This window comes from Ambystoma mexicanum, chromosome 5q (genome assembly GCF_040938575.1).
Source record: "Ambystoma mexicanum isolate Mex_15411 chromosome 5q, UKY_AmexF1_1, whole genome shotgun sequence".
In the NCBI taxonomy this organism is placed as follows: domain Eukaryota; kingdom Metazoa; phylum Chordata; class Amphibia; order Caudata; family Ambystomatidae; genus Ambystoma; species Ambystoma mexicanum.
This window is the reverse complement of record NC_090933.1, coordinates 1200392504-1200416338: the sequence shown is the minus strand read 5'-3', so window position 1 is coordinate 1200416338 and position 23835 is coordinate 1200392504. Positions and strand designations below refer to the sequence as shown.

The window sequence follows — 23835 nt, the reverse complement described above, 5'->3', positions numbered from 1 at the left end:
TCATGCAAGGCGAGCAGATCTGAGGAGGAATCTGGCTTTTTCTCCACATCTTGAAAAGTTCTTAGATTAGCGTCCATAAGTGATGGAGCATTTTGAGCAAGGGGGACTTCCAACGCTAAGCTTCATTTCCTTGTTTGGAGAGCCACCAGACCCTTGTTTGTTATTTTTAGTCTCCCGCTCTGGAGTTTATATGCAGACATAGCACAGTTAATTGGAGGAGGGATCAAACAAATAACAGTGCGGTGCAGACAGCACGCACTCCTACCAGCTCAAATAGGAGGCTCTGCCTCAATAGAGATTTGGACACTCCCTGCCCCTCGAGCCCCAAGACCGTAGAAACCGTAATCAACCACTTTACGCTGCGCGCTCCAAATGGTGTATTTGGTTTCTCCTTGAGGGTTCCTGCAGTTAGGCTCCTCCCAATCAATCACTGCAAACAGACACCCAATCCTGCTCCAAGTGTGTCCACCAGCCAAAACCACCTGTCCGACCTGTAACTGTTCCTATTCCTGCAGGGTGCGGAATGCACTCACAGCCAGGAACAGTGGATGGCAGGGGACAGCAGAGACTGTCGGAGTCTGGTGGAAACAGAGGGAGCGGTGGGAGAAGAGGCGAGGGATGGGACTTGAGATGCCCAGCACAACGTAACCGTTATAGGTCGTGCTCCTCCTCTGCTCTCCCTCAAGTCCTTATGTCCACCTCGTTCTGTGATCAGTGCGCGTGGGAGGGGGGGGGGGGGGGTCTTGCAACACAGTTCCCTATCAGGAAAATTGGGCTTCAGCTGGCAGCTCCAGACTCCAGGCACTGAGTACCGCTCTGCGTCGGGCAGTGAACTAGACGAAAGGACCTAACAGGAAACACTTGTCACTCGACCAAGCCATCGGAAATCTGGACACACATCATGTCACTTCCTACTGGCACCTAACGATGCCAATACCACCCCCCCTTCCCCCCGCTTCCTCTTCGCCTGATGCTGTGCGGGTGTAAAATGTAACATTCCCCACTCCCTGGTTAACTGTAGAGGACGTTACATTAGCTAGAAGGCCCCAGGAAGGAAGTTGACCGCTCTTGGGTATCCCAACTCACCTGCCAAGATGGTGCACTCCAGGGGTGTTGTTAGGTCTGGAAAAGATTGGGGGCTGCGCTAATGTCGGAACTGTTGGGACTCAGGGCTAGCTCGCCTTTTGGTTGTAGCCTCTGAGCTTCTATCCAGGTCTACAATGAAAAGACCTAGGGCTATAGCCCCCCCAGCCCCACCCCCAGCAATGCCTCTGGTGCTCACAAAGGCAAAATGCACTTGCCGCAGAGTGCACAACAACCCCTAAGATCACCTGTGCATGACTAAGACAGAGCGAGAATGAGGGCAAAATAGAAAAACCTCACGTACCGTACATGGCAATTAATAACCAGCTTGGTATCTCTTTCCCATGGTCCAGCACAAAGCCTGACTTAAACATTGTGCGGTATTGCGTGAACATCACCATTCCTGCCTTAGGTATGCATGCATTCAGGGGGTCCTCCCAGCCCAATAACAATTCAGTTAGGGGGCTGGCGGTAACAGGTCAACCACCACATCTGCCTCTCTGTCCTTCTGAAAAGGATAAGATTTACTGCCACTGTCCCGAAATGGTTCACCTCCTAACGCTCGGGAAGACACCAAGCCATCTAGATAACCACATTGCATTCTAACAACCCCCCCAGACTCCTCTGAAGAGTCCCAAAGCTCCATCATCTCACTGGTCCTCTTTAGACTTTCCATGGGGCCTCTGGATATCCTCTTCGAGGATGCCAATATAGCAATGCACCAATGCGGAGATGATACTCAGTTACACATGGCAGTAAAAATCCCACGGGGCGGCCGCCGTCTCTGCAGTTATCTAGATCTAGCAATCCTCCCATCCTGGATGTTGACTGCCTACCGCCCACATAACCCTTCCAATACCAAATTGGTCCTCTTTGGTCCCCTCACTAAACCAGGGTCAGACTGGGACAAGAAATAGGCCCGGGCACCCAAAAAAAGGTGGCCCACCCCTTGCCTCACGACCCTTGACCTCTGATGACATCACCAGAAGTGGTGTCATTTGACCCCATGCCAAAGTGACATCCCAGCAAGTGATGAAACACGACCTTTCACCCCATGACAAAACAGAAAGTGGCATCAAATAGCATTGTTCCTAAGTACACTAAATTACTGTGAATCCAAGCAGACGTCCAAGGCCAAATAATAATGTTATTGTATAGCACTTACGCTTAAGCTCTTTTTTGATAGAACAAATATGCATACAGTATCACCCAACCTGTGTTAGTACTCATTTATTGACCTTAGAAGGATGAAAGGCTTTTTGAAAAAAAAAGAAAGTTGAAAAAACAAAATGTTTATTTTAAAAAAAAAAAATAATCCAAACCGGCTCAGGCAAGGCATGGCCAGAAACCGGGCCCCACTACCCAGGGACGATTTCGGCCTGGCCACGAGCCGAAAGGCCGAGGGGCCAATCCTACCCTGCACTAAACAATGACTGATCCAATAATGACTCAATGATATGTGCTCAGAAGTATTTGATCCACAATTCATGGATTCTGCAAAAACCTTAAGCTTCAACATCGACAACAGCCTGTGCTTCCAGAAACACAAGGCCAAGAAGGCCAAAAAGCCTGGCTCCGAATCTCCAACCTTTCAAAAATCAAACCCTTCATCCCACCGTAGGACTTCCGGATGGTAGTGCAGGCCCTTGAGGTCTTGCACAATGATGGGGTAAACTCCCTCCTGACGGGGATCCCAGCTGCTGACCTGGTTCCTTTAAAAGCAGTCCACCGTGCTACGGCATGCCTCATTACGGATGTGTAGAAACCGGACTGAATCACCCTTGTCCTAAGCATCTACTAAGCAGTCACAAGTAACACGGCAGCATATCTAGCGGCTAAGCTCCAGAAATCTGGTGGCCCACGCACCTTGCGCGGCAAATAGACCAGCCGGCTCGCACGAGGGGCACTGCCGCATGCTTTCCTTCTGTTGGGGGGGGCAGACAGCCCACCATACGGTGCGGCGACACCGCAATTTCACCCCCACACGGGGCGGGCAGCTTCTTTGCGGGCCCAGTTGAAACTGGGCCCGCTGCACAATGATGCGGCGATGTTCGCCGCTCCTCCTCCGCACGGCTCACAGACGGGGAATGGGCAGGGCCTCCATTGTTCATTTTTTTTTTCCTGCGGGCCCAGCTGATGATGGGCCCGCCTTACGTTGGGGGCCGCGTCAGCTGTTGAGCGGCCCATGCCCCAACTCGGTGCCGCGGCCGATGCCGCTCCTCTGTCGGGGCCGCCTCAGCTGTTCGGCGGCCCCTCCTTTCAATCTTCCTCCTCCGCGTCGCGGCCAGGTCGCGGTGGAGGGACAGCCCACCTCACCACTGCGGCGGATGCCGCTCACTTCTTCCTGGAAGAGGGGGGGTTGCGGGGGAGCCGCCTGGAGTCTCACTGCGGCCCACCGCGGTGAGCGTTTCTTTGTGGGGGCCCCATTCCCCTCGCGGGGAGGACCCTCCTCCTCTCCGGGCGGCGGAGGCAGCATCCTCGTCATCCGTTGGGAGAGGAGCAGTTCCTTTGCAGGCCCTGTTGGAGTAGGGCCTGCATCACTCCTCCTGCGGCGACGTGAGCCGCTCCTCGTTGCGGCTGACGCCACCATCTGTTTCACCCCTCCCCCGCTGCGGCAGAGTCCGCTACCAAGGTGGGGGAGGGTCGCAGCCACCCATTCGGCCGATGCCGCGGGCTTCACCCGTCTCCCTCAGGGGACGGGCAGGCAGCACGCCTTCCTCCTTTTTCGCGGGCCCATCTGGTGTTGGGCCCGCCACGCCATTTCTCCTGCGCGGGCCCCGTTGGAAATGGGCCCGCATCAAAACCTCCTGGGGGCACGCGGGGCCCCTCGCCTCGTCGCCATTGTTAGGGGCTGTCCCGGTCCACCGGGCAGCCCCACACTCGGGTCGGGTAGCACCCGACGACACACGCTGCAGTGCGGCGATCACGCCGCGTGACGAAGGGTGGGGGCTCATCCCACCCGCTCCGGGACACCGGAGCTCCACACACGTGGCCAGGTCCACCTGGCCACCGCGGCCCCGGCTCTGGGGGCACCCAGGCCGGGGTCGCATCCCCAACCCACCTCACATGGTTGGGGGGCCCACAGGGACGGCGTTGCCCGGCAGGGGCACCGTCCGGACGGCGTTGCCCGGCAGGGGCACCGTCCTCCAGCTGGGCCCCGACCTTGGGCCCAGCACACGTGGCGAGGCACCCCCCCAGGCACCAACACAACACACCACGCGGAGTCAGGTTCACTCATGACTCTCGAGCCGGAAGCGGCTCGGACCTTTTATTAGGTTGGTCACATGGGTAACCATGTGACCACACAACTCCATGGAACGTACCATGGCCCCTCACAGGGGTGCCATGCAACACTTGTCTTCACCCACACACCCTCTGGAACTCGATGCGCGTATCAGATCAGAATGCCACTACAATTCTCCAATTCCACAAAAGCTCTCAAAACGTGGCTTTTTCAACAATCCGTGACCAAGGACTAATCGTGATGGAGGCACCGACCAACCCACAGACCGCAACTGACAGTACCGCGTTACTGTTAAAAGACGCCAGCCCAAAAGCTGGCTACTCATGGCCTGGGCAGCGCTCCGCAACTCTCGAGCTAGGTCAGCGCTTTAAGCAATAAAATAAAAAAGAAAACATTGTTTCATGGTGTCTCGTTGGGTATTGTGAGGTTGTTTACTAGACAGAAATCAAGGCCACGCTTCCTTGTGTTCAATGGGGCATCAGAGCCATTGAAACAGGAGGGGCTGAGGTAGCCCAAGGATAGTAAAAAAAACATTTTGGGAGGAGGAGTGTGATGCTGGTTCCCATGGTTACTTGACCTGTACTCCCCTCGCCTCAAGCCCCATCTAACTAGACACCGTCCACTATCTCCCTCCCCATCTGAAAGGAAAAAGTATAGAACCAGCGACTCGTGTTTGTGGCTCCTGGTCCCCCGTGGGTGTGTGGTCGGTATCCCCCACCCCCTCCTGTGCCCTCACAGAATGCCAGCGAAGCTGCCACAGACCCCCTGCGTGCAGGGCACACTGCGCCCCACTCTCAGTCCATTTGCCGGGTTCTGCAGAGGCATTTCCATCGCCCCCTCATCCCACCGCCCCCCCCCACCCCAGGACCTGCCCGGCTGCAGAACTCGCCGTGGATGCTGCCGGGGAAAGGAGTGACGTCAGGTCTAAAGTAAACTGTCAGCCCTGGGTGCTCTCTTCCTCCGGGGCTGCGAGGGCTAGAACGCAAATGCCTGTCACTCGGTCCAGGATCCTGGGATCCACGCTGGGGGAGCCGCAGCGTAGCAGCCTCGCCTAGACTCCGTAAGTACTCTCTCTTGTGCCCTGCCAGGGGCCCGGGACAGGCTGTGCAGTCCATGCCCCCACCCCATGGATCAGAAACATTCACATCCTGGGGGTTCTGGGGAGGGGGGTTGCCATTAGCTTAAGAATCACCCAGTCTTGCCCAGTGATAATAAGATTTCTAAATGTTTTAAATTGTGCATTTTGATCACTACCTTCCAAAGACTAACTAGAGTGCACAACTTTTATTTTATTTGTGTTTTTATAGCACTATTATTTTGTGCATGTTTTTATAGCGCTACTTTGCTCTGAGCCACCTCAGAGCACATTAACCATGTAAACTGAATTAATGATTCATACATTGAACTAAAACGGACACTTTGGTTGTCATACTTGAAATACAGGTTGACATATGCTGTGGGCTGACTTTTGTCACTACTGTCAGCATAATGAGGCTGCACGTGCATGTCCATGTCTTTTGTACACAAGCTGTGCTGTTCTTCGCCTGGGCCGAGGAAGCTGGAAGCCTGGGTGACAGTCTCGGCTTCTCTGATTTGACCGCAGTGTGTTATCCTGGGCAGATGGAGTTACTCACACTGTGTGACAATGGTTATTATTTGCCAGAAACAGGTGCACTTAAAAATAAGATAACCTCAGTATTAAACATTTCAGATAAACTGCCTATTTAGGTTGTGTTAGCAAAGAATAACTGGCCGTGCTTTTAAAATGACAATCTGCACCATTTATTGCGCCGAATCGTAAAAAGGGTTCTGATTGCATTCCCATACACTTTGCTTGAATGAAGTGCATTGAAACATCTTCATCATTGGAAGGACATAAATGTCTTTATTTGCAGTGAGATATTTTCTTTTTCAGATATCATTAATATCATTGTCATTATCTCACAATGTTGGTTCCTGCGTTTATGCAAGTTATCATAAAAGCGTTCACATCCTGAGTGTCATCGTTCTCTGTTGAAGGCATCCCATTATATCTTAGCAATTAGATGAGCCCTAGGGCTGTTAACTAACTCCACTTATCTCAGCAAATGTCCCCGTGTGTAAAGCGCCTGGACTCCTTTCCAAGCACTTCGAAGTTGCCATGGCAGCATTTCTTCTACAGGGGTTGACACTGCCCAGGCCATGCTGTTTGTGGGGCACATACTTTGACTCAAGAAGAGAAAGTGATTGGCAGAGGATCACACGACGTCGTAGAAGGGAGAGCCGGGATCAGAACACTCGCATCTTCCTTTCACCCACACGCTCGTTGTAAACGGCATTTAGGTCGTACCCCAACACTCCCCCCGCCCCTATATACAGTGTTTTACCGCTTTTCAAAGCTATACCTCACTACCAAATTACTTCTAATAATGATAACTCATTAAATCTCCATATAGTGCTGCATGCCAGATTTCTCCCGCTTCTAAGTGCTGTAAAAACCGGTGCCAATATTCGCCAATTTTAGCACTTAATCTATCTACCTCGTCATGGTGAAGGGATGAGTAGGCCAGCCAGGATTCAAACCTGTGTCTACATCTCTGAAGCAGGCGCATAGCATGCTGAGCTAACTTATCAAAAAATGTTATGAACAATATTCATTTGAAAATAGAGATCCCGTTGTGCCAGATGACTCTCTTTGACACAGACAGCACTTGTTGCTGGGGCTGACTCCCTGATACCAGGTGCCTCGGTCCAACTTGTGAAATTGAAGGTAATAAAGGCTACAGGGCCCAGGAGGCAGCCATTTAATAAATGAACATGTAGGACCAGAAAGAGTGTTGTTCCAGTGCCATGACATGGTACAGAGGTGAGAGGTCAAACTATTGGGTGGAAAATAAAGTAGCTATACAGAAGAGTGCAACAGGTTCAATATTTCAAAGTATTGGCCTTAATAGTAATGCAAGCGGGGAAAGAGAGAGAGAGAGAGAGAGGTCAGGGGGAAATGGGTAGCTGAACAGAAAAGTGGGGTATGGTGAGGGGGTCTCTCCCGGTTTAAAATGGAGCAACTGAGCTATTTATGGAAAATGCATTGGTCAAAAGGCATGAGTTATTTTACCCAGAAACCCAATGCAATGAATAGGGGATTGATATTCTAGCACCAAATGCAGTGCACTTAATAGAAATGTAATATTTTGACTTCAGCTATTGGAGGTCTATATTATAAACGGGGAAGGGTCATTATCCCAAGTGATAATGACCCCTCCCAAAGTCTATAAAGCTCTTAGCACATGGTGGTAGTAGCAAGACACGTTTTGGAGTTTTCGTGGTGACGTAAAAAAAACGGTGCTAAAGTAAACAGAGATACTGAGTAAATTAAATGTGGTTCTATTTTGTGGTATTTAAATAACATGGTTGTCTTTGTACGTTAAGCATTTAAATTGCAATTTGGTTGGACCGGAACAGGTTTAACAAGAGCATGCATTAGGTGTCATGCAAAAATAAACGGTTTCTCTGTGATGAGTTGTTATTTATATAGCGCTCACGCCGAAGCGCTATACATAGAAGATATTTTACAAACATCATCGTCATCCCACCCGAACCTGGTATTCATTATCGACCTCAGAAGGGTGAAAGGCTAATTTGGCCTTGCAGGGATTCAAACCTGTGACCAGCATATCACACATAAATCGCAGCAGCGAGCTCTGAACCCGCTGAGCTATTTTACCGACTCTATAAGAGACTGAAAGCATTTTCCAATGTTTTAGATCTCTCTTTTGTGTTAAATACTATGTTGCAGCACAAAAAGATCCTGCCCGCGAGGAAGTGTCTTGTTGAAACAAAATCTTGCCTGGAAATCACATTGTTGTTTCCCTGTCTGCTTCTAAAGACAGAATATTCAGAATGCAGTCAATACCAGTAGTTATTGACTCCACTGTAAACATTCTAATTGGCCGAGAGGAGGTCAATAACATTTTCCATGTTCAACTATCCATTGATATGGAACGGGATCCAGCCGGTCACCATACAGTAAATCTTAGCCTCTAGTCCACATCCTTCTGTGAACCTAACCCTGGAGAGATTCTGAGGTTGGGGGTTGATGAGAGGGAGTGAGCCCCCAGACATGGGCACAGGGCCAGACTGTGTGGACCCGAGCTGGGCTTGATTAGGGTGACAGGGAGGATTCCCCAGGAACACCCCACAACCGCCGCTACCGCTGCCGGGCCCTTTCGTCCAGTTCCCACAATTCCCAAAGCAGTAACTGTGCTCTCTTGATCTTTGGCTGCTGCTTGGAAAGGAATATTTATGCGATTGTCAAAACCTCAAACAAACAAAAAATAAACTGTGATAGGGGAACCGAAAATCCCTGAACCTCGGCAACTGGACAAACGCTCAACGAAAACCCAGGCCGTTCAGGTATGAGCGAGTGTATTGGGCAGATAAGAGGGGGAACACATTTGCAAATGTTTGGCAACGCACAGAAGTCCCATTTTGCGGATGTTTGATTTGATTTGTTATTCAAATAGCACTTTCACCAAAGTGCTGTAAATAGGACAATTTAACATAGAACGATCACCCAATCAAGGTTCGTACTTATGTATCGATCTCGGAAGGATGAAAGGCTGAGTTGGCCTTGCCTGGATTCAAACCTGTGTCCAGCAGATCACACGCTCCTTATATGTACTCCTATCTAAAACAGGTTTAACTCATTTCATGCATAGGCCAGGCTTTCCTCATTATATGTAATTTATCTAAGCCAGTCTTAACTCATTTCATGCATAGGCCAGGCTTTCCTCATTATATGTAATTTATCTAAGACAGGCTTAACTCATTTCATGCATAGGCCAGGCTTTCCTCATTATATGTAATTTATCTAAGCCAGTCTTAACTCATTTCATGCATAGGCCAGGCTTTCCTCATTATATGTAATTTATCTAAGACAGGCTTAACTCATTTCATGCATAGGCCAGGCTTTCCTCATTATATGTAATTTATCTAAGCCAGGCTTAACTCATTTCATGCTTTCCTCATTATATGTAATTTATCTAAGCCAGGCTTAACTCATCATATGCACTTTTAGCTGGGCCAGAAAGGACCCATTGCATGCACATTTAGCTAGGCCAGGCATAACTCGTGATAGGTACTCCGTGCTTGAGACTCATGTTGCTGCATTGAGCGCCCAACCTGCTGAGCTGTCTTACACCACTCTGCTATTAATGCCCACTCAGCAGAGATGGGTGAAAGTTTTATGTGCATAATAATCCAAATAATGATAAGTGGTTTTAGCGCTGCGTGTGTGATTTCAGCGCTACAATAACAGGTGTTATTACTCAATGTAAGCATCCGCATGAGGGTGAGTCGGCCCTGCTGCGGGATTCGATTAACAAAACGCAGAGCGAACCCCATTCTAATAATAATAATTTGGCATTTATATAGCGCTACGAACCCTCAGGTATCTGAGGGCTGCTTATTATTACCCACCGTGTGCGGTGCTCATTTATCGACCTCGGAAGGATGAACGGCTGAGTACGGGATTCGACCTCTGAAGGATGAAAGGCTGAGTACGGGATTCGAACCTGCGTTAGCAGGCTCTGCACGGATGTCAAAGCGAGCGCTCTACTCGCTGTGCCACTTGACCAGCTAAAGGCGAGGGCATAACTGGGGTGACTCTGTGTGAACGCAGCACACACTGGTTAGTTCCAGCAACCAAGCACATGGGTATTGCACTTTGTGCCGCATCGTCCCTAATTTGCACATGCACACTTCGTGCAGAATCGTCCGTAATTTGCACACGTGTAAATGATGACTCTTTTCCCGAACTACGCATTAGGCGCTACACCCACCCTCTAGGTTTTGCATGGTGGGCTGCAACCCACAATAGGAGTAAAAAAGAGGACAGGTGACATGCCTGTCCTTATGTCCTGAGACAGATGGGCATATAAAGGAATGGACCTCTTCCGTGCAGCTGCCGCGCTTCCCCTGCAGACCCTCTGGGCTATAGAGGCGCCCCCAGAGAAGGCCGCCTCTCCGCGCTCCTTGTTCTCCCAGCTCGGACACTGTGGAGACCCCCCCCCCCCCCCGCTCTGCCAGGACTCGCATTATTGCGGGACTTCGCGGACCCCTAACCGGAGCGCTCTGGTGGAAGAGCCGCGTGTTCCAAGCATTCCAGCGGGGCAGGGATGGCCGCCTCGTCCCGAGCCCGGCCCCTGTCAGGCGGGTTCACACGCGCCAGAAAGCCCTCTCCCTCATGCACATTCACCAAGGACAGTTGACTTCTCTCGATTTTGTAGTTTACTTTTTTATTTACCCACAAGTAATTTTGGATTCGTGACCCAGACGATGAGAAAGGTCACGGGCTTGAAAGATGCTTTATGACGGATGACGTTTAAGGGCATGTACATTTAGAATGCTAGGATTGGAAGGATAATAAAAGATGTCACATCAGGGCATGCAGGGTTTACAGACAGGCCCTGTTGTTGGAGGGGAAAGCCATGTGTCCCTGACAGGGGAAACGTGATGGGAAAGCCAGCCCTGTCCAGGCTACTAGCTATTTTCATACTCCCCAGGCATAAGTACTTTTAGCTAGGAAAGGCCTATTTAAAATAAAAACAAAGGGGACATTTGCCTCGTGTGGCTAACAATAAACACAATTAGTTATACTTGAACAAGCTAAAATTATTTCAACAAAATATGTCTGCACTAGTTAAATTTGATTCCAAATTATGCATGGCCCAGCTAAAAATACATGACACGAGTTACACCTGACTAAGTTAAAAGTGCAGATAACTATCTATGCTTGGCTTAGCTACAATAAAGGAAATTAGTTATGACTGACCAGGCTCAAAAACATGAAATGAGTAATTCCTGTCCTAGCTAAAAGTACTGTGAGGGTGCCAGGAAGGAGAGAATGAAGAGGTTCGCGAGCGCGGTGACGCAGTGGCGCCTAAAACTGCAAGACCGTGGCAGCGACGCGCGCGGCGGGCATCCTACCTATACAGATAAACTTCAATATATATATACGTTAACTAAAGCAACCTGTTGTACCGGTAGTCCTCACTACACGTACTTATGCTTAACCTGGATAAATGCATATGTAATCAGTTATGACTTGTCGCGCGAAAAGTATTTACAATGAGCTACGCTTGCCTTTTTCCACCTCGAAGTAAGTGAAATCAGTAATGCCTGTACAAGTGTGCGTAATAAACTGTGCTTGTCTTTGTTCAAAATACAGAATCTCAAATGACATGAGCCTCACCAAGCTCAGAGTACCTATCACGAGTTATGCCTGGCCTGGCTAAAAGTACATGTAATGGGTCATTTCTGACATATAACGAGGAAAACCTGGCCTAGTTAAATGCATGAAATAAGTTAAGCCTGGCTTAGATAAAAGTACATAAAAAGAGTTATGCCTGGCCTAGCTAAAGTACACATAATGAGATATGCCTGGCCTAGCTAAAGTACACATAATGAGATATGCCTGGCTTAGCTAAAGTACACATAATTAGATATGCCTGGCCTAGCTAAAGTACACATAATGAGATATGCCTGGCCTAGCTAAAGTACACATAATGAGATATGCCTGGCTTAGCTAAAGTACACATAATGAGATATGCCTGGTCTAGTTAAATGCATGAAATGAGTTAAGCCTGGCTTAGATAAAAGTACATAAAAAGAGTTATGCCTGGCCTAGCTAAAGTACACATAATGAGATATGCCTGGCCTAGCTAAAGTACACATAATGAGATATGCCTGGCTTAGCTAAAGTACACATAATTAGATATGCCTGGCCTAGCTAAAGTACACATAATGAGATATGCCTGGCCTAGCTAAAGTACACATAATGAGATATGCCTGGCTTAGCTAAAGTACACATAATGAGATATGCCTGGTCTAGTTAAATGCATGAAATGAGTTAAGCCTGGCTTAGATAAAAGTACATATATGATATGATAGGTCTTTATAACGCGCCTGTACACAAGTGTTTCTAGGCGCGACAAGACAAGGAAGGGGGGACAGAGGACGACAAAACAACGATCTTACTAGGCCTTGTGTCATTCAGATTGCGCAAGTGAGTGAGGGGTGCCAAGGGGAGAGGAGAGTGCAAGTAGCTCGTAAGTGCTTCAGTTTATGGCTCATAAGTGCGGAGAGTCAGGGGACTGTAGGGTTGCAGATACAATCCCTTATGTGGTTGGGAGGCCCAGAGGCAGCGCAAGGGCATCTGGTCATGCAGGCGCATGGTCCCGTAATGTCAGTGGGTGGCCAGGTAACCAGAGTGTGCGGCAAACAGGGACATCAGCAAGGGTAGCGGGAGAGAGAAAGCGGTGGCGAAAAGGAAGGTCTTGAGTTGCTTCCGGAACCTTAGATGATCCTGCTCAAGTTTGAGAGACGCAGGGAGGCTGTTCCAGAGGGCGGCACCAGCCAAGGAGAGAGATCTAACCCCACTCTCATCCTGGAGAGGCGTCTGACCCTCAAAGAGTTGGAGGTGGATGAGCAGAGGGCTTGAGAAGTAAAGTGCTTAGGAAGAGAAAGTTGGATGTAGTGTGGTCCCTGGCACCAGGAAGCCTTGTGGACAATGCAGAGGGTCTTGAACCTGATCGTTGCAGCCACAGAGAGCAATTGGAGAGTTTTCAGGGCTGGAGAGATACAATCCCTGGGCTTGAGGCCAAGGACAAGTGTTGAAGTCCTGTTCTGGATAAGTTGTAAAGGGCGAAGAGTAGAGGCAGGCAGATTGAGAAAGAGGCTGTTGCAGTAGTCCAGCCTAGACAGGACCAGGGCTCTTGAGACAGTGAGCTTCTGGGGGAAAGTGAGAAAAGGAAGAATACCTCTGATGAGGTGCAGTTGATAGTGTGACTTCTTAGAGACGTAGGAGGAGAGAAGGAGAGGATGGAATCTAAGATGACCCCAAGGTTCTTAGCCTCACAGGAAGGAGCAGCTAGAAGGCCCAGGGTGGGCGGCCAGAGTGAGAGAGGGAATGCAGGAGCAGGTGTCCCATTGAGGAGGATCTCAGTCTTACTGGCATTAAGGCAGCGATCATTGAAGGTGCACCAGTCATCCTAAATTGTGGACAGCAGTCTAGTATGAGAGAAGGAGCAGAAGAGGCTTTAAGGAGCCTGAAGGAGAGCTGGGTGTCATCCGCCTAAAAGAGGAAAGACCCAAGTTGGACCTGGGAGAGTTGATCAGTGAGCAAGGAGGTCAAACAGGCAAGGGCCTGACTACCGATGCCCGGGTTGTCACAGAGACGATTGAGCAGAGTGGAGTGGTTGACCATGTCAAAAGCAGAGGATAGATCAAGGAGAATGAAGACAGAAGGAGTCAAGATTGGCAAGCAAGTCTTCACAGGTGTTCAAGAGAGCAGTGTCCGTGCTTCTGGCTGCTCCGAAGCCAGATTGATGGTCATGGAGACAACACACAGATTCAGTATGTAGATTAAGTTGGAAGATGGCCAGCTTTTCTAGGAGTTTGCCCAGGAAAGGAGTGATGGAGATCAGGCGATAGTTTGCCAGAGAGGAAGGATCGGCAGAGGGCTTCTTAAAAAGGAGGTGCACAGGGGACTGCTTGGGGGAGGGGGAGGTCCCAGTGGAAAAAGAGGGATTGTAGAAATCAGCCAAGGCTGGAGCAAGGGTGTTGATGTAGTCCTTAATGGTTTTGGAGAAACAGGGGAGCACCTGCTTTGACGAAACTTTCATAGATCGGACATGTCTAGAAACCTTGTCAGAAGTGAACAGGGGGAAAGTGGAGAAAGGCAGAGGAGAAATGGCCAGAGGGGTGCCTGGAATGGTAGAGGGAGAGGCGGTAGAGGCAGAGAGAGTGGACAGGATGTCCAGGATTTTAGTGGTGAAATTAGATGCCAAATCCGTGTAGAGGGTCTGGCAGGGAACAGGAGAGGTAGAGACTGCAGCAGGATTGGCCAGCTCCTTGCAGATTTAAAAAAGGTTTGGCCAAGTTGTTAGATACTGCAGAGACGCGGGCTAGGATGTGGGCACTCTTCTTAGAGAGGACAGAGAGTCTGTATTGCCTTTGGGGCAGGCGGAAGACCAGTTTGTCAGAGGGTGCGCTTGATGCCCTCCATTTCCACTCAGCAACCCTACACTTGGCGCCTAAGGGTGAACACTGTCTGGACTAGCTAAAAAACATAACGCCAGTTAATCTTAGCATGTCTAGAAACAGTTCCAGTAAGTTGCTGCAGGTGTTGTTAGCTGGACTAGGCATAACTCTCTTTATGTGTAAGCGCACACTAGAGGTGTTCTAAGTGAGGCATGACTCACTGAGCTAGTCCTTGAAGGTTCAGACGTAGCTTCATCAGAAAAACGTGGGGCAGGTATTGCAGTATTTCCGTGAGAGTTACTCATATCTACAAACAAATAACTCTGAAGGTAACTTATAGCTCTCATGGGACAATTTCACGGAAGCAGCTGAATTGTGGGTTCAAGGCCTCTCATCATGGCAGGGCGATCTTTCTCTTCTCGGGGAAAGACACACAGACACAGGTTCCAGAAAGGTCTGAAGACACTCCTGCACACAGAGATGTGTGGTCCACGCTGCCTGAAATGTTCTCCCTAGCCACCTCAACTGAACAGAACTCATATCCAGCTGCTGAGGTGCTTGATACCCTGCTCCATCTCTTGTGTGACCTGTGTGTCCCTTCTGAGGACTAGAAGGAACTTTACATCGACATGCAGCATCACAAGAAGGACTGAGGAAGAACGTGGGTACCCAGTGTCCACCTGTCTCCACTGAGTACTCGTAAGATTCACACTCCCCCCCCCCTCTGTCCATGTGCCCTGAAGCGACTGAAGACTGCCTTGTAGCACTTCACAAAAAAACTCCAAAAGAAATGAATAAACTCTACTTAGGGAGTGAGGTCACTTCCGGTGCATGTGTGGGTGCTGGGCTTTAATAGTGCGAACCTAGCTGTGAGGCATCGGACCGCTGTGCCAGGGGATACGGTATTAGAATGCGCAAGCACAGGTGCAATTAGAAGGGTGCACTATTAGGGATGGACAGGAAAGGTCATGGAGACAGGGGATATTGAGGGTGGCAGGCGGGGGATACAGGGGAGCAAGGTTAACACAGACCTTGTGTTGGTTAATCTGCTGGTGGATCCACAGCTGTGCTCCCATTACATCTCTATGGCTGTGAGTGTCACACAATGTGATCATTCCTGGGACAGTAGCAGCGATTCCCACCCTTGCCTGAGTCGGGCTATGTATGACTCTCTCCAGGTATTCCCGGAGAGTCAGAACGTTTAATGGGGGAGGCTTGTTGCATTCTGCTGCTGAGCTGGTAAGATAGCTCAGTGGGTTGCGCGTTCGCTGCTGTGATCTGATCATGATCTGCAGGTAGCAGGTTCAAATCCCGGCAAGACCATCTCAGCCTTTCATCCTTCAGAGGTCGATAAATGAGTACCAATTTCGGTTGGGTGATGTTGTATGTAAATATGTGCTCTGTATAGCGCTTTGGATTAAGGCGCTATATAAATAACACATCATTACCTCAATCATTTTGTTTCGGACCCCCCCCACCCCTCTTTATAATTGCCCAGTGCATTCTTTTTCCAGAATTAAAATATATTCCCAAAGAATAACAGCTATGTCCTGATTGCATGTGTGCCTGACTTTATAACAGTGCGTATATGTAAGCCTTGTATTTATAAAAGGTCGGAAGGAGAGGTAATGCAGCGTAGTGGCAAATTGCTGACCTCAGCACCTTGTCATATAAGTCATAACCCCGGCTGCAGCAAGTGACCAAAGCAAAAGTGTAACTTAAAGCAAATGGCTGCATCTCTTGGTGCCTGAACACATTTGAGATGCCCTCTAGGGCAGATTATCCAACATTCGCACCAGTGCTACAAACTGAGCAAATACTTAGAAAATATAGAATGGTGCAAACAGGTTTTGTCAAAATCAATATTATCCAAAATCTAATGCCTTAATGCAAAAGCGAATCAGGCCTTTTTTTGCTGCATAACGTAAAAAGAAATGTGTTTACTCCATTTATGCTCACTTTACACGGCAAACATAGTAAACAAAACAGACTGTTTAATTTTTGCCCCAGTGAAAACATGACTCCATTCCGTATTGACCTAAGCAGCACAACTGGTGATACCTTAATTTGCTCCACTTTTTTATAAAAGGGCAACGTGTGATCATCTGGGGCCAGATGTTTAAAGAGAAAAGCACTGTCTCGTACAGTCTTGTTTAAATAGTGTCGCATCCTCCTTCCTAACACATCCTAAAATCTGTAATGCATTCTCAACCGGGATCCCCCATGCCATCATTTTCAAGCTATGCCTGCGGCTATTAATGTTCTCTTCAGAATGCGCCACCCCTCATTGCTAAAGACCCTAACTCCATCGAATACTTGCAAGGTGCCACAGTGCAACCCAGACATGTAAAAAGCGCTATCCTCACTTGTGCTTTTAAAACTGTTTTTCTTCTGTACGTTGTGGCTAAATTCTTCTTTCAAGTGGTGGTGGCGCAACTGAACTGCTGTACACTTTGGCATAGAGAATTTCTTATATGAGTTTCCTCTTCGCTGCTCTCGCTAAGAAAAGGAGAAATGGGCTTTGACAATTTTGTTAAAACCAAATAGTTTTTGGTAAATGCAATAAAAACAAAAAAATATATAAAATGTATTATTAATTGAAGTTTATTCAAAGATCTCAATTGTAGCAACACTTCGTTTTTAAGAGTTTAATCAACTTTTATTTGCTTGTTAGATAAAGTATCACTATGTTGTGTATGTGGGGTAGCCATAGAACACGGCATATGCAATCTTCAGCTCTCCAGATGTTTGGACTACGGCTCCCATGATACCACACCATTGAGTATGCTGCCTAAGGATCATGGAAGTTGTAGTCCAAAACATCTGGTGAGCCAAAAGCTGCAGCGCCCTTCCCTAAAAGATGTGCCTTTTGTTCCTCTGATGGAAGAGAAGCATTGTCCACTGAGAAAGTAGCAACGATGTGTTATTTATATAGTGGCTTTGCCAATATACTTTACAGAGAACATATTTGCATACAATTACACCCCAACCAAAGTTGGTACTCATTTATCATTTATCAACCTCGGAAGGATAAAAGGCTGAGTTGGCCTTGTCCAGATTCAAACGTGCATATCACACACATATTGAAGCAGGGAACGCTCAACCCGCTGAGCTACCTTACCGGTTAGGAAATAGAACTATGCTTACCCTGAGTATCACATCAAAGGGTGGAGCCTGCACATTGTGATATCAGCCTCATCTGTGCCATCAATAACAGCGGTAATGCAAAGTAAACCAATGAAGAGCGCAGATATAAAATGACATTTCATGCACATTTTGAGGGTGTGTGATATCCCTGGAGACAGCTGGGGTATTTAAATCTGCAGGCTACGCTCTTCACGTCCTTACTTAATTAGCTTAGTTTATTAGAAACTGTTTGCAAATATGGCTGGCCTGATGGATGGAGTCTTACGCATCAATTACTACTTTTGTTTGCATGTGCTGCTCCTTTAAGAAAATCAGCCATTAGTTCAAGTTCCACAGGGTGTCCTCAGTCCAGTGTTTAACTTCTTTAGTTCTGGTGGTGTTTTTCCAGTGCTTAAAAAATGAAATCTGTTTTTATAAGTGTTTTCCCATTTTCCCCCAACACATGAAATCTCAGACAACTGTATGTTTCCATTGCTGTCAAAAATACTTTCATTTTTATTACTGCATGGATGACAGGTTCAAACAGCAATCTCACAGTGACTATGAAGGTTTTTGAAACCGAAATATTTTCCACTCGCTAAAAATACGGCTTTTATTATTAATAGAACTTCTGATTTGGCACAAGCTTCCCAATCCTAATTGTCTTGCATTCCTGTCTATAACTTTAGAAAGCCTGCAGATTGGCTTCACTGCAAGTTTAATAAAAGTCACTGAACCTGCAGAAGAAACAGATCTGTGCAAGGAAGCAAGTGCTTACCCTTTTGCAAGTCCTCCTTAGCATCTCCCGGCCAGCCAACCCCCACACTTGCAATGGGGGGGCCCATACCTCACACCCTGCACCCCCTCTTTTAATGTGGGGGCCACCCTCTACGCCATGCTGCCTCACCCATCACCGCCGACTTGCCTGTTTTTGGGCCTCTTCACTGCCTTCAGGTTGTGCTTGCCGGTTCAGTCAGCTGGCGCGCAGCAGCAGCATCGGGGTACCCCGAAAAAACAAAAAATCTGGAACTGACTTTCCTCAAACTTAAGGTTAAGCCATCTGTGCGATGTGTGACGTTTCAAAAAGCCATGCAACGCACACCTCGCTCTATTCCAGAAACTTTGAACTGGTGCAATTGCAATTAGCACTATTGCACACATGTTCCTAGTGCAAAAAACATATTATTTCAGTACATTTTTCCACCAGGGCAAAAGAGGAGGATTAGGGAATACATTGCCTTGTGTACAAAATGCATTGAAAGAATATGTTTTCTCCACTAGGGCAATTCTTTCCCCAGTTGGTAATTGATATGATACGGCATTTATAACGTGCCTGTACACAAGTGTTTCTAGGCGCCACAAGATAAGGGAGGGAAGACATAGGGAGGACAAGAAAAACGATCTTACTAGTCCTTGTGACATTTGGATCGTGCAAGTTGGACAATAGAGTGCAAGGGGAAGGAGAGGGGGGAGGTGCAAGGGAGAGGAAAGGGGGGGGTGATCAGGGCAACATGGCTATGATTCAGTGCACCCAGGGCAGCAGTAGGGGTTATAGTTACAGCTCCTGATTGTGCCGTAGGCCAGGAGGTAGTGCAACGGAAACTGGTCGTGGAGGAATCTGGTACCCAGTGAGACTCAGAGGTAACTGAATAACCATTCGGCGCAGCAGGCAGGTAAATTAGCAGGGGACCGAGAGAGAGAAGGCAGAGGAAAAAAGGAGGGTCTTGAGCTGCTTCCACAACCTGAGGCGGTCCTGCTCAAATCTGAGAGGGGCAGGGAAGCCAATCCAAAGGGAGGCACCTGCAGAGGAGAGAGATCTGGCACCCACTCTTTGTCTGGAGAAGCGTCTCACCTTCAGAGAGTTGGATGTAGCTAAGCGAAGGGCTCTAGAAGGAAGTTATTTCAGAAGAGAGAGTTGGATGTAGTTCGGGTCCCGACCCGAGCAAGCCTCGTGGACGATGCAGAGGATCTTGAACTTGATCCTTGCAGCCACCGGGACCCCAAGTTGGACCTGGGAGGGACGGTCAAGGAGGAAGGAGGGCAGCCACGCCAGGACCTGATCTGTGATGCCCAAGTTCACACAGAGTCAGTTGATCAGGGTGGCGTGATTGACCGATTCGAAGGCAGTGGAAAGGTCAAGGAGGATGAGGAAAGAGGGAGAGCTGGAATCACGGTTGGAGAGCAGACTTTCACGGGTGTTCAGGAGAGCATTTTCCGTGCCTCTGGCTGCACTGAAGCCAGACTGGTGTCATGGCGGCCGCCAGCAGATTCAGTGTGGAGGGTTAGCTGAGAGATGGGCAGCTTTTCCAGGAGTTCACACAGGAAAGGAGTGATAGAAATCGGACGATAAATTGATGGACATGTAGGATCGGCAGAAGGCTTTTTTAGGAGGGGGTACACAAGTGAGATAGGGGAAAGCTCCAGTGGCGAAAGAGTGATTGCAGAGATCTGCGAAGGCTGGTGTGAGGGTGGCAATGTGTTCCTTAATGGTTCTAGAGGAGCAGAGGACCACCTGTTTGAATGACACTTTCATAGATCGGACTTGTCTAGAGACATTGTCATGTGTTTTAAGAGTGAAGGAGGAAAAAGGAAAAGGAGAGGGAGAGGAGAATAATGGCATCCAGAGAGAGGAAGAGGGGGAGGAAGAGGAAAGTGAAGACAGGATGGATGTCCTGAGTTTCTGTGGTGAAATTGCCATACAGAGGGCATGGGAGGGAACATAACAGGAGAGGTGGAGACTGCAGTAGGATTGGCCAACTGCTTGCATATTTTTAATAGTTCAGCTGTGTTGATAGAGGCCACAGAGAAGCAGTCTTGGATATGGACCCTCTTATTGGAGTGGACAGAGAGTCTGTGCTGCCTTTGGAGCAGGCGGCAGGTCAGTTTGTCAGCGGATGCGCCCGAAGCCCTCCACTTCCTGTTAGCTACCCTACACTTTCGTTTCAGAGCGGCAAGGTCAGAATCATACGAAGAGGTGCACTTGGAGGTAGGCTTCAGGCGATTCTCATACCAGGGGCAAGGATATCCAGCATGTTGGAGACAGAAAGATGTAAGGTAGCAGGAGGAACAGAAAGGTAGAGGAAAAGGTGTCCACTGACACTCGTTTCATAGGCTGAATGACCGAGAAGGAAGGTGGCAGTGCTGAGGTAGGATTTGCTTGAGGGGCAAGAAGCTTCAGGTGAGAGGCGAGCAGAAAGTGGTCAGTCCAAGAGAGAGGAGTGGTGAAAGGGTTAGAGAGGGGGATGTCTGAGGAGATGAGAACAAGGTGTGTCCAGCAGAGTATATCGGACCAGAGGGAAGAATGGAAAGGGAGAGAGAGCCGCTAAGTTTGCAGAAAGAGCCCAGAGGAGGGATTGGAAGCATCCAGGTGGATGTTGATGTCACCAAGGAGGAGAAGTTGAGAGGTCGATTCAAGCAGAGAAGAGCGGTCAACCCATTCTGAGAGGAAGAGGATGACCTGGTCAGGTGGCCAGTAGTCAAAGAGAGGGCAGGAGAGGTAGAGAGTCTGCAGACAAGGCATTCAAAGGAGGAGTATGCCTGCGTAGAAATGACTTTAGCAGGGACCCCCCTGGAAAGATCAGGGCCAGTCCACCATCGGCCAGTTGGTTTTGGGCTCAGAGAAAATCTTGAAGCCCTCAAGGAGGAGAGCATCAAAAAATGTGATAGAGTTGGCCGTGAACCATGTCTCGAAGAGAGCAAGGACATCCAGGTCCAGGAGGTGGCAGATGTCAGAGGAATGTTTGATGGTGAAGCAAGAGTTAAGAGTAGCTATGTGGAGCTGGTTGCCACATTTAAAAGACTTCTGGATTGGGGTGAAGGAGTGCAGTATACCCAGCAGAGGTGGTCGAAGGGTCGGAGAGTGGCAGAGGCAGAAGATGGAAGTGGCATAGGGGAGAGAGCGGCAGAGGGGGTATGTGCCATAGAGGTGGCGGAGGAGGAAGTAGGTGGCAGAGGGGTCAGAGGGGTGTAGGATGGAGTTGCAGGAGAAAGGAGTAAAGTGATGAGATGCAGGAGACGCCCATCAAGAAGGAGGAGATTGGTTTGAGAGCCCTGGACCATGACAGTATTATTTAGATAGACATTGATAATGGTCTTGGAGGATTGGAAGGGGGCCTCAAGGTCCTCCCACTGGGTGCCACCATTAATGGGAGAGTAGGAGAAAGGAGAGAGAACAAAGACCATATGAGGGGTCCATAGGTCTGGGCACGGAACGAGAAAAAGGATGTCCGTGAGAGTCTGTCAGGAGGAAGCGCTGATGTGGGTATCAGTGATAGGGAAGCCTGGGTTGGAGACCAGGATATCTTGCTTGAATCTTTTACTTCCAGACTTAGTGAGAAGTATGGGACAGGAGATAGAGTAGCAGTTTGAGAAGATGTGAGGGATAGAGAGCCCCATATGGGGTGCAAGAGGGGAAGTGAGGGAGGAAAAGAAACATGGACTACAGCCACGACCACAGGGAGTACCAGAGGGGGTGGGTTCATGCAGAAAGGAGCATGCAGAAAGCAACACGCAGGCAACACACCACAGTGGAACACCAGGGCATTGTGGACGGAAGACGGGGTGAGCACACTGCAAAAACACCCAGGTTTACCTTTCCTAAAAAGGATGGAAAAGGCCTAATTTTAACACAACAGAAATACAAAAACACCCAAACTCGACTTTCCTAAAAAGGAGGGGAAAAGACCTAGTTTTAACACAACAGAAATGCAAGAATGTGACTATCCTGGAGGGATGTGAGGGATGTCTAAACAATACAGTTCAATGAGATGGTCCGATAAGAGTAATTAGAGTAATTGGAGGGGTGGGAAAGTGTAGTAGGGTGCAGTGATTCCTGCCCGCCCAACCACACCGCATCTACCTGGTCAGCCGCAGCAGGTCAACGGCTACTGGTTTCATGCTTCCCAGGCTGACAACGGCAGACACCATCTGGAGCTGCTTCTGTGAGAGCTGTCCTTTGTCTCATGGTCCTTGGGAGAGGGGCTGCAATGGGCAGTGGGGCTGCACTGTCAGGAACACTCAAATAGGGCTGAAAGCCCAATCAGAAGGAGGGAACATTGGGGAACAAGGGAAGTTGTCCGGTACATGAACTGCACAATAAGAAAAATTCACAAGTTTAAAAATTCCTGGGGTACAGAAGCACACTCACTAGATGGAACACTGCAGGGAAATGTCTTTTGCCACCTCTAATGGGCATTACAAAGCGCTATGGTACTTCAGAAAATTTCCAGTCACGTGGCATTACAGCGCTGTCAATGGAGAGCCAGGGAGGGAGGGAACAGCAGGGACAACAAGGAAAGTCATCTGGGACATGAACTGTGCAGCAAACTAAATTTACAAGTTTGAAAATGCCGGGGGCACAAAAGCACATTCACTAGATGGAAAGCCGCAGGGAAATGCCTTTTGCTGACTCGAACAGGCTTTACAAAGTGCTGCGGTGCTTCAGAACATTTCCAGTCCAGTCATGTGGGATTACAGCACTGCCGATATGGATCCAGGGAGGGTTGTAACGGTGCAAGGTTTCTGTGATATCATCCAAAGATGTGCAATAGAGGAATGTAGAGGTGTGGTAAGCAGGGTGAGACTCATAAAACGTTTCAGCTGTGCTGTAGAGGTGCATTGAACATTTTGCTAAATTGTAAGCACAGGGCCTACCACAATGAAAGGCAAAATAAAAACACCAGAGGCAGCCTTTTCTACAGATAAGCTAACCCATGAGCCAGACACACTTAAAAAGAATTGTGCCTGGAACACAGCATCCATCAGGGCAAGCTTCCTACCATCTCCTTTTTCTCATTCACTGTTCTAGGCCCCTCCCCTCCCAGTAAGAACCACAATAAATGCAATGCACACAAATAACACATCCATTGGGAATGCAAATTGTGTTTTTACAGTTTCAACATGTGTTCTTAGTGGGGTATTACCACGTTTCATAAAGTCAAGCCCTAAACCAGAAGCCTTAATAACAAAGCTGAATAGTATGGTTTAATGCTTATCTTGAATCATTCAGATATACAACATTACTGAAATAGATTGTTTCCATATTAAGCACATGTATGCTCCTTGCAGCATGCTCCCAGTGCCACACTAATGCATTCCTCCCACTGCCTCTTCAAGGAAAGAATGCTTAAGCAGGCCTCTAACATGGCATGGGGCACAGAGATCCCCACCCACCCATGGGGGTTTAATAATACTCAAGAACCATGAAATAAACAAGCATGTCCCAAATGTTCAGGCCATTCATGCCTACAATTTCCCCCAAAGGTGTATGCATGATAGCAGCTCCACGGAGGAAGAGGGGGAGTCTGCCAGTCATGGCATTGCTCATCAACAAGGCTGGAGAGGAGCCGGTGCCAGATCGCTGC

The 23835-nt window shown here is 48.5% G+C and overlaps 1 protein-coding gene across 1 annotated transcript in view; it reads left to right on the top strand.

Annotated features, from left to right (window-relative positions):
• The first annotated feature begins 5218 nt into the window (after window positions 1-5218).
• The window catches only part of GPR20 (G protein-coupled receptor 20), a 198143-nt gene continuing 179526 nt past the window's right edge, over window positions 5219-23835 (top strand). The window contains exon 1 of the mRNA XM_069621711.1: window positions 5219-5387. The gene's annotated coding sequence lies outside the window, so the exon portion shown is untranslated. The remainder of the gene's footprint in view (window positions 5388-23835) is intronic.